Source organism: Protopterus annectens, chromosome 15.part0 (genome assembly GCF_019279795.1).
Source record: "Protopterus annectens isolate FY-2018-M chromosome 15.part0, PAN1.0, whole genome shotgun sequence".
In the NCBI taxonomy this organism is placed as follows: Eukaryota; Metazoa; Chordata; order Ceratodontiformes; family Protopteridae; genus Protopterus; species Protopterus annectens.
This window is the reverse complement of record NC_056749.1, coordinates 740371850-740384184: the sequence shown is the minus strand read 5'-3', so window position 1 is coordinate 740384184 and position 12335 is coordinate 740371850.

Genomic DNA, 12335 nt, shown 5'->3' with positions numbered 1-12335 from the left:
TGAACAGGATTCTATTTCTTCTGACTCTTCTAATGAACAGGATTTGTCTATACCTACTTATGTGAACTCTGATGCAGAAGATTTCATTCCTTCTGCTTCTCCACCTGAGGATTTTTCTTTTGGGGAAACTTTACATACCTTAAGGGAACATTTCCACTGGGAAAGTCAGGATTTCTCTGAATCTAAAAAAAGACTTGGGGATTTTCTTCTCCCTCAGCATAGGCCTTTGGCTATACCTCCTGTTCTAGAGATTGTTTGTTTTTTCAGAATCTAGTATGGCTCCTGAATCTCTGCCTCCGGCTCCTTGTAAGCCAGACAGATGCTACAGGGGTGTTCGTGTTTCACTGTTGCAGTCATTACTCCTGGATTATCCTGCTGGCAGGCTACCCGCAGTCTGCCTGAATTCCTAAGTCTAGGTCCGGCGTCGGTTGCCGTCGCCTCTTCCCTGACGTCAGTGCGCCAGAGGTATAAAAGATGCAGCCGAAGCCATTTTCTTCAGTCTTTCTTGCCGCGCGGTGCCCGAAGCAAAAGCAGTTCGCAAGTGCCGGTCGGCCGACTCCTGAGATTTTTACAGACGAATTTCAGATCCGAAGTCTTCATTAAAGCCAAGTACCCCATTGGGGAAACTTTTTTTTCTTGCTCCAGACCGATGTCAGAAAAAGTTAACAATTGTATTTTTTGTGGGAAGCAAATACCTCATAAGTATTTTCTTTCTTACTGTATTCCTTGCCTAGGTCCTGATCACAACGTTGCTAGCTGTCGGTTTTGTGCTAGATTTAACCAATGCACTATTAAGCTTCAGTTTGATTTTGCTTTTCATTACTTTGGCCGAAAATTCAATTATATAATGCCGCCGGAACAGCCGACGACCGGAGTTTCTAAAAAAAAAACGCAAGGAAAAAGAGAAGGACAGGCATCCGAGATCCAAAACCGACGACGAGGCTTCCGCTAAGCCAGTCACCGGTTCGCTGGTTCTCAGTGAGGTGCTTTCGCAGCCCCTGACGCCCGCTACCTCAGAGCCACAGGCCGTTGACGACTCCCACGTGGAGCCAGCTAGGCCTTTGGATACTCAAGGTATTGGACACTGAAATCATTCCCTCAGATGGGTCTGGGAGCCACTGAGCAGGCATCAGCTTCTGAGGGTGTTTTCAGACCTACACAGCTATATGTAAAGCCTACTTCAGCTACTAATGCAAAGACTAAACTTTAAAGACAAAGAAACAAGTACAACATTCTCCAGGACAAACTTCCATGCCTAAGAAACAGATGCTCAAAATGGCCGAAGACCTTATTACCTTGATCAGGGGTTCCCATCACCCTCCTGATAAGAGGCCTAGGCAAGAGACCAGACTATGACTCTTCAGATCAGGCTTCCATTTCCTCTGACTCCTCTTCTATACGGAATATTCTCTTCCTCCCTTTGAGGATTCTGATTCCTTCAGCCTCTCCTCCTGAGGATTATTCTTTTGGGGAAACCCTGCATACCATGTGGGACACTTCCACTGGGAGAGCCAAGATTACTCAGAATCAAAGAAAAGGCTTAGAGATTTCCTTTTACTTCCTCAGCACAGGCCTCTTGCTATTCCCCCTGTGCTAGACACTGTAGAAGATGTATTTTCAGAGTCCGACCTTTCTCCAGACTCCTTACCTCCAGCTCCTGTTAAACCAGACCGATACTACAGGGTTCCAGATTCACATAAATTTCTTTATAAAAACCCTGCTGCTGACCCAGAAACTATTTCTCAGGGTCCCAAAGGGGTTAAGGCCGCTACTGCAAAAAACCCTATCCCTTCTGACAGGGATTCAAGGGCACTAGACAGATGGGGGGGAAAAAGGTTTAAACTTCTGCTACTTTGGCTGTGAGGGCTTTAAATTGTCAATTTCATATGATTAAATATCAGCAATACTTCATGTCACTGTTAAAAGAGAAAATGTTGGCCAATTCTGATTGTGCAGAAAATAAGGAAATGCAGGATTTATTGCATGCAACTGAACAAGTGGGAAAGCATACATTGCAATGTGGTTTTGATTCTCTGGAGGCCTCCTGCAGGGCATGATTCTGAGTTCTGTCATTAGGAGGCATGCTTGGTTAAAGGAACAAAATCTGCCTGATCATGTTAAAGCAAAATTATTAGATGCGCCATTACAGCATGATACTTTATTTGGTGTTAAAGCAGAGGAGGTTTTGAAGAAAATGGAGGACAAAGCAAAATCTATGCAAACAGTAAAGGATTTTTTTACAGGTTCAGCCACCAAGATTTAGCAGGAACTGGCCTACAAAGAATTGGTCCTTTCCAGTGTCGGACAGGCCACAAAGAGGCAGATACAGACGTCCCAAAGGCAGATCCCCAGCCCCAAGGCTCATACAGGCCTAAACGGTGGGGCGCTACTACCTCCAAAAGTGGAGAAGGACAAAGCACAGCCATACAGGAAACAGTCCCAATGACTTGCCTCTGCCAGCACCAAGCACTTATCATCTTGCAGCCCCCTTAGGGGGAAAACTAGTACTTTTCTCTCAAAATTGGCACATGATCACCCAGGACAAATGGGTATTGAATATAGTGTCCCAGGGTTACAGGTTCCACTTTTACACCCTGCCAAAGGCAAAAGTATGCCAAACCTGCCACACAGTCAATGGGCAGAGGCACAAAAACAAGTTTTGTCCCTTATGAACATAAGGGCCATTCAGCAAGTACCACAGCAAGAGCAGGGACAAGGATTTTACTCAAGACTTTTCTTTGTGCCCAGAAAGGACAAAGCCTGGTGACCAATACTGGACCTGTCTAATCTAAACACATTTCTGGACGTTCCAAAATTCAAAATGTTAACTCTGCAGCAGCTTCTGCCTATGCTGGGCAAGAAGGCTTGGCTTGTAACTTTGGACCTAAAAGAGGCATACCTGCATATCCCAATCAGACAATCTTGCAGAAGATACCTCAGATTCATAGCTGGCTCAATGCACTACCAATTCTCTGCACTGCCCTTTGGCTTATCTACGGTGCCCAGGGTCTTCACAAAATGCCTGGCACCAGTAATTGCATTTTGCAGACAAAGAGGAATTCAAATATATCCTTACTTGGACGACTGCCTTATACAAGCAGAGAACAAGGACACTCTACTAAAGCATCTGGCGTTTATAAAAAGATTATTAATTTGCCTAGGGTAAACAGTAAACGAAAATCTAAACTAGTACCCTCTCAATAGATAATATTCCTGGGTGCAAGCTTAAATACAACTGCCCAGATGGCTTATCTCACGGCAGACAAAGGCAACTAACTTCTTACTTAAAAATGTTGGCAACAAAGACCCAGTTATCTGCAAGAAAAATTCTGCAGGCTTTGGGCTTCATGGCATCCTGCATTCTGCTAATTCCATATGCCAGACTGCATATGAGGAAACTTAATGGTACCTAAAAAGAGTCTGGACTCAACATTGTCAAAGCCTGGAAGCATTAATTACCCTCATTCCTTGCCTGCAACAGGAGTTTCGATGGTGGGCACATGCCTGTCATCTCAACAAGGGACAGCCATTCACTCTACCCACAGCCAGGCAGTCAATAACAGATGCATCAGATTATGCCAAGGGAGCACACATGGCAAGAAAATGTATTCAGGGCACATGGTCCACAAGCCAAATGCATCTACATATCAATCAAAAAGAGATGCTAGCTATTCAGAATGCCCTGACAGCTTTAAAGGATCTACTCCATCCAGGACAACTACTGATAAGGACGGACAATACTACAGTCATGTGGTACATAAACAAGCAGGGAGGCACACATTCCTACCCCCTCTGGAGATGAGCCATGACTTTGTGGGACACAGCATTGACTTATCAAGTACACCTCCAAGCACAATTCCTGCCAGGAAAGAACAATACTCTGGCAGACTAACTAAGCAGAAACCTGGCGGATCCCCACGAGTGGAAACTGGATCCACAAGTCTTCAGCATGATAACAAAGGAATGGGGATGCCCAGACATAGATCTATTTGCCTGCCCAGACTTAGATCTATTTGCCTCCCCTTATAACTGCCAACTACAGAAATTCTGCACAAGGACTTATCACAAGCAAGCATGGAAAGTGGATGCTCTGTCATTCAGTTGGAAAAGTCTAACAGTATATGCCTGCCTCTCCTCCCCAAGGTATTCCTAAAGGTCAGACAAGAGAAGCCAAGAATGATTGATTGCCCCAGACTGGCCATGCCAGAACTGGTACCAAATTCTAAAAAGCTTGTCTCAATGGACATTGCCTCTAATTCCTCACTTACTGACCCAACAAAACAATCAGATTCTGCACAGCCATCTCAGAACCCTAAATATGGCAGCATGGCAGATAATGTAACCATTCAAAACACACCTCTCTCTAAAGCAGTGATGGATGTTATTTTGGAGGCCAGGAGGCCCAATACCAGAAAATCTTATGCAGAAAAATGGAAAAGATTCTGTGCTTGGAACCAGGCACAAGGAATTGATACATCTGTACCAAATATTCCTCAGATTTTACAATACCTAACTCTGAGATGCTGGACAAAGGCCTATCCTTTTCATCAATTAAAATTAATGCCTCTGCCATTTCAGCTCATTACAATACAGAACCTCCTATTTTTTTCCCATCCATTGCTAAGACAGTACCTCAGAGGGGCCAAAAACATAAGACCTCCAAGGAGAGCCCCAATACCTGCATGGGACCTCAATTATGTCTTGGAAAAACTCTCACACTGCCACCTTTTGAGCCAGCCAATACAGCTGATATAAAGTTTTTATCTTGGAAAACAGCTCTGCTCCTAGCAATAACCTCTGCAAGACGAGTTTCAGAGTTACAGGCACTCATGGCTGTGGAACCTTTCATCATTTTCCATCCAGACAGGGTTTCTCTAAGGACGAACCCAACATTTATGCCTAGGGTAGTGTCCATTGTGGCCCTTACACAGACAATTACGCTTCTGCTTGGACAGAACTAAAGCTTTCAGAAAAACTGAGCAACATTTAGTGGCATATGCTGCAGGATCTCAAGGAAAGCCCATCTCAAAACTTACTATTTCAAAATGGATAGGCCACTGCATTCGTTTCTGCTACTCACAACATGGCAAATCAGTGCCCAAGGGCATTAGGCCTCATTCTACCAGGGCAGCAGCCACTTCAGCAGCCTTTCTCAGAAGAGTACCAACCAAAGACATTTTAGAGGCTGCAACTTGGAGTTCAGTGCACACTTTTACAAAGCACTACCATTTACCTCTGTACTCTAAATCCAGAGCAGGCTTCGCCACTGCAGTTCTGCAAGGCCTTATAACCTCTCCTAATCCTATTTAGGCCCAGCCACCCAACCTCCAGCTTTTGGATTCAACCCAAGAGTAATGACTGCAACAGTGAAACATGATTAACATAGTACAGTTGTGTACCTGCCATAAATGTAGATGTTTGAGTGTATTCACTGTTGCAGTCCAGGTTACCCACCCACCATCCCTCTTTTCTTTGCTGGGACTTACCTATACTTCTCTATCTTATACAACCTATGTGTTGTGTTTGCTTGTAGATGAAGGAAATTATTTATTTTACTGCATGCATAATTTTTAGCCTACCTTCTTGGGGGCACCTGACATCTGGGGCAAGAAAAACTGAAGAAAATGGTGTCGGCTGCATCTTTTATACCCCTGGCGCACTGACGTCCGGGAAGAGGCGACGGCAACCGATGCCGGACCTAGACTTTGGAATTCAGGCCGACTGCGGGTAGCCTGCCAGCAGGATAACCCAAGAGTAATGACTGCAACAGTGAATACACTCTAACATCTACATTTATGGTAGGTACACAACTGTACTTCCTGACTCTCACAAATTCCTTTTCAAAAATCCTATTGCAGATCCTGAAACCATTTCTCAGGGTCCCAAGGGCATTAAGGCCTCTGCTGCTAAAAATCCTACCAGGGCGCTGGATAGATGGGGTAAGAAGGTTTACACTTCTGCAACCTTGGCAATCAGGGCTTTAAACTGTCAATTTCATATGCATAAATATCAACAGCATATCATGGGACTGCTTAAACAGAAAATTATGTTAATTTCTGACTGTGTGGAAAATAAAGATTTACAGGATTTATTGCATTCAGCTGAACAAGTTGGAAAACATACTTTGCAATGTGGTTTTGATTCTTTGGAGGCCTCTTGCAGGGCTGCTGTAACTGGGTCTGTGCTAAGAAGGCATGCTTGGCTCAAAGAGCAAACTCTGCCTGATCATGTTAAAGCAAAATTGTTGGATGCTCCTTTACAACAGGACCGTCTCTTTGGTAATAAGGCTGAAGAAGTTTTAAAAAAGATGGAAGATAAAGCTAAATCTATGCAAACAGTGAAAGATTTCTTATAAGGGCAACCTCCAAGATTTAGTAGGCACTGGCCTACTAAGAACTGGTCCTTTCCAGTTCCTTAGAGAGCAACTCAAGTCAAACCCAGACATTCCAAAGGTTCCAGGTTTCAGTCACAAGGGACTTTTAGAACAAAACAATGGGGTGCCTCCACCTCCAAATCTGGAAACAACAAGGGACCTCCCTATGGTAAACAGTCTCAATGACTTTCCTCTACAATTACCAAGCACTTAACTTTTGGCTGCCCCTTTGGGGGGAAAACTGGCACTTCATGCAAGAAACTGGCAACTTATAACCCAGGACAAATGAGATGTTCATCGTGCATACAGCTGCAGTCATTACAGATGGGTTATCCTGCTGTCAGGCGGGTCCTCGGTCGGCCGAATTCCGAAGTCTAGGTCCGACGTCGGTTGTCGTCGCTTCTTCCCTGATGTCAGTGCGGCAGGGGTATAAAAGAGGCAGCCGATGCCATTTTCTTCAGTCTTTCTTGCCACGCGGTGCCCGAAGCAGAAGCAGTTCGCAAGTGCCGGTCGGCCAGCTCCTGAGATTTACGAACAGTATTTCAGCCGAAGTCTTCTTTAAAGCTAAGTACCCCATTGTGGAAACTTTTCTTGCCTCAGACCAATGTCAGGCAAAGTTAATAATTGCATTTCTTGTGGGAAGCAAATACCGCATAAGGATTTTCACTCTTTCTGTATACCTTGCTTAGGGCCAGACCACGACGTCTCGGCCTGCCATTTTTGTGCTAGGTTCAACAAACGCACTATTAAGCACCGGGCGGAGTTCGCTCTTCATTATTTTGGCAAAAAATGTAATTATATCATGTCGTCAGATACACCGACGCCAGTTTTAGGCAAAAGACGCAAAGACAAGGACCGACATCCGAGGTCTGCACCAAGTACTGAAATCACGCTTAGGCTGACTACCGGTTCTCCGGTTCTCAGCGAGGCGCCTACGCCCCTGACTACCGATGAAGCTATTTTACCGGTGTCTTCAGTACCCGAGGTCGCAGGCTCCTCAGTCTCCATTCCCACGGCAGATACGGATGCCACTCTTGGCGGGGAAACAGAAATTTAGTGAGGCCTGCCATTTCTGAAGGCGTCTTCAGGCCTACCACCTTCTCTATTAAATCCTTCACTAAATCTAAAGCTGCTATCAAAACTTAAAAACAGAGTCCTCAGACCTCCTCTCAAGGCCCCATGCCTAAAAAACAGATGCTTAAAATGACTGAGGATTTGATAACTCTCATCAGGGGTTCTCAACCCCCCCTCTGACAAAAGACCCAGATTGGATGAAGACTACCCTTCCTCAGACCAGGCTTCTATTACCTCAGACCATTCTGAGGACCAGGATTATGACTATTCCCCTTTTGAAGACTGATGCTGAGGAGTCTATTCCCTCGGTCTCCCCCCCCTGAAGACTACTCTTTTGGGGAAACCCTGCATACATTGAGGGAGCACTTCCACTCAGATTCCAAGAAAAGGCTCAGGGAATTTCTACTGCTCCCCCAGCATAGGCCCCTGGCTATCCCTCCTGTTTTAGATATTTTGGATGATGTGTACGCAGAAGCCAGTCTTAATCCAGATTCTTTACCTCCAGCCCCTGTTAAACCAGACAGGTATTACCGGGTTCCTGATTCTCACCAGTTCCTTTATAAAAGCCATACTGCTGACCCAGAAACAATCTCACAGGGTCCCAAGGGGATAACGGCCTCTACTGCTAAAAACCCTTTACCTTCAGAGAGAGATTCCAGAGCATTAGAAAGGTGGGGGGGAAAAGGTGTATACATCAGCCACTTTAACCATGAGGGCATTAAACTGTCAATTTTGTTATCTCAGCTGAAAAGCAAAATGACATAAACAGAACAATCAGATTTGAAAGAGTTGCAGGATTTGTTGCATGGAGCAGAGCAAGTGGGTAAACATACCTTGCAGTGTGGTTTTGAGAGGCTTTAGAGGCCTCATGTAGAGCTGCTCTCACAGGGTCTGTCATACGTAGACATGCTTGGCTCAAAGAGCAATCCTTACCATATCATGTCAAAGCAAAGCTATTAGATGCACCTATTGTTTGGTGTTAAAGCTGAGGAGGTACTAAAGAAAATGGAGGAAAAAGCGAAATCTATGCAAACAGTTAAAGATTTCTTGCAGGTGCAACCTCCACACTTCAGCAGAAACTGGCCTTCAAAAAATTGGTCCTTTCCAGCCACGGACAGATCTCAAAGGGGCAGATACAGATGCCCAAGGGGTAGAGGACAACCTCAAGGATCTTACAGAGCTAGACAGTGGCAAGCACCAACCCCAAGTGGTGGAGAAGATAGACCACAGTCATTTAGAAAACAGACACAATGACTTCCCCCTATGCCTGCCAAACAAAGCTATAATGGCAGCACCTTTGGGTGGAAAACTGGCATTATTTTAAAAAAACTGGCACATTGTTACAAAAGACAAATGGATTCTGGACATTATAGACAGAGGCTACAAGTTCCATTTTCACACCCTTCCAAAAATGAGAGGCTTGCCAAACCTGCCACAAAATCAATGGGCAGAGGCACAAAGACAAATTTCCGCTCTCATGGATATGAAAGCAATTAAAGAGGTACCTGCAAAAGAACAAGGTCAAGGTTTTTATTCCAGACTATTTCTGGTACCAAGGAAGGACAAAGATTGGAGACCCATCTTAGACCTATCTGTCCTAAACACATATCTACAGGTACCAAAATTCAAGATGCTCACATTACAGCAGCTTCTTCCCATGCTGGGCAAGGAGTCTTGGCTGGTAACGTTGGACCTCAAGGAGGCATACCTGCATGTCCCTATCAGACAAGATTGCAGAAGATACCTCCAATTTCTTGCAGGTTCAACCCATTACCAATTCTCTGCATTGCCCTTTGGCTTATCTACTACGCCCAGAGTGTTTACAAAATGCCTGGCATCAGTAATTGCCTTCTGCAGACAACAAGGAATACAAATCTACCCATATCTGGACGACTGCCTGATCCAAGCGGACAGCAATGACATTCTATTGCAGCATCTGGCGTTTGTAATAAAACTGTTAAACTACCTGGGATACACAGTGAACAAAAAGAAATCAAAACTAATACCTTCTCAACAGATAATTTTCCTGGGTGCCAGCTTAAATACAACCACCCAGATGGCCTACCTCACGCCAGACAAACAAGGGCAACTGTCTCAATACTTCAACAAAATGGCAACTTTAACCAGACTAACTGCAAGGAAAGTCCTGCAGGCTCTGGGATTCATGGCATCTTGCATCCTACTGATACCATGTGCAAAGCTGCATATGAGGAAACTACAGTGGTACCTAAAAAACTTATGGTCTCAACACAGTCACAGCTTGGAAACAATTATACCACTCATTCCATGCCTTCAAAAGGAATTTTTGTGGTGGGCTCAAGCATGCCAAAGAAACACAGGTCTCCCTTTCTGTTTACCTCAAGCAACTCAAATCATCACAACGGACGCCTCAGACTACGCCTGGGGAGCACACATGGCAGATCAGTGCATTCAGGGAAAATGGTCCCAAAAAGAGAAGCACCTACACATCAACCAAAAGGAGATGCTAGCTGTGCAAAATGCTCTTATGACCTTCAAAGACCTACTGCATCCAGGCCATCAAAGACCTACTGCATCCAGGCCAGCTATTGATAAGGACAGACAACACCACAGTCATGTGGTACATAAACAAAACAGGGGGGAACTCATTCATACCCCCTGTGCAGGCAAGACATGACCCTGTGGAACACAGCACTGGAATTACAAATTCAACTACAGGCACAATTCCTGCCAGGGAAGGAAAACACACTGGCAGACAACTTAAGCAGAAATATGACAGACCCACACGAATGGAAGTTGCATCCTCAAGTCTTCTCAAAGATAACTCAGGCATGGGGACAGCCAGACATAGATCTATTTGCTACCCACAGAAATTACCAGTTGAAAAAATTTTGTTCAAGGACCTATCATCCACAGGCCTGGAAAGTGGACGCACTCTCCTTCAATTGGACAACATTGACCGTCTATGCCTTCCCGCCTCTTCCTCTACTGACCAAAGTTCTATTAAAAGCCAGAGCAGAGAGGCCACAAATGATTCTCATTGCTCCAGACTGGCCACGACAGCACTGGTATCCTCTCCTAAAGAGCCCGTCACACTCACCACCATGGATACTACCTCTAGTTCCTCTTCTGTTGTCCCAGCACAACTACAAAACCCTTCACAGCCAGCTCAAAACCTTAAATCTAGCTGCATGGAGAATACCTTAATTTCCCAACAGACTCTCCTCTTCAAAGAGGTGCAGGATATCATCTTGGAGGCCAGAAGACCCTCTACTAGAAAAACTTACTCCGCCAAATGGAAACTATTTTGTTCCTGGAATCAAGAAAAGGGCCAGAATCTTTGGGTAATAAATGTACCTCAAATTTTACAGTACCTAGCCGAGATGTTAAACAGTGGCCTTTACTTCTCCTCCATCAAGATCCACGCTTCAGCCATTTCTGCACAATACAATACAGATCCTCCTTTATTCTCACATCCTCTATTAAGGCAGTTCCTCAGAGGGGCAAAAAATATAAACCCCCCACGGAAACCACCGGTCCCAGCTTGGGACCTCAACTTTGTATTGGAAAAGCTGACCCTGCCTCCCTTTGAGCCGGCTTCTTCAACAGAGTTACAATACTTGTCGTGGAAAACCGCCTTCTTTCTGGCCATTACCCCAGCATGCAGGGTTTCGGAGCTACAGGCCCTCATGGCTATGCAACTATTCATCCATCAGGACAGAGTCTCCTTACGAACCAACCCTACCTTCATGCCAAAGGTAGTATCCAGTGTAGCTTTGAATCTGACTATTCATTTACCTACCTTTTATCCAAATCCACAGAACAAAGGAGAGAGACTACTACATTCCTTGGACATTCACTGACAACTTCGTTATTACTTGGACAGAACAAAGTCATTCAGGAAATCTGAGCAGCTCTTTGTGTCCTATGCTACAGGTGCTCAAGGAAAGGCTATTTCCAAACAGAAAATTTCAAAATGGATAGCCCACTGCATACACTTCTTTTCATGGAAAACCTGTGCCTGTATACATCAGATCCCACTCCACCAGGGCTACAGCTACCTCTGCAGCTTTCCGCAGGGGGGTCCCTACCAAGGACATTTTGGAAGCAGCTACTTGGAGTTCAGTGCACACTTTCTCCAAGCACTACCACCTTCCACTATACTCAAAATCTAGAGCGGGCTTTGCCACAGCAGTCCTGCAGGGCATCCTAGCCCCTCCTACTTCCAATTAGTACCTACCACCCTTACTTAGCTTTGGGATTCTACCCATCTGTAATGACTGCAGCTGTATGCACGATGAACATAGTACAGTTTTGTACCTGCCATAAATGTAGATGTTTGAGTGCTCATACAGCTGCAGTGCAGGTTACCCTTCCTCCATCCCCTCTTAGGACAGGCCTTATGATAAACACCTTTATCATACAACCTATTTGGGGTATTCTTTTATGGTGTATTTGCTTGCAACTACTGTTTTTGATTCATCTACATTGCATGTTTGCATAATATTATGTTTTGCCTTCCTTCTTGGGGCACCTGGCATCTGGGGCAAGAAAAACTGAAGAAAATGGCGTTGGCTGCCTCTTTTATACCCCTGCCGCACTGACGTTAGGGAAGAAGCAACAACAACCGACGCCGGACCTAGACTTTGGAATTCGGCCGACCGAGGACCCGCCTGACTGCAGGATAACCCATCTGTAATGACTGCCGCTGTATGAGCACTCTAACATATACATTTATGGTAGGTACAAAACTGTACTTTTTAAATATAGTATCCCAGTGATACAGATTTCATTTCCACGTGTTGCCAATCCCAAACGGATGACCAGACCTGTACAAAACTGTACTTTTTAAATATAGTATCCCAGTGATACAGATTTCATTTCCACGCGTTGCCAATCCCAAACGGAT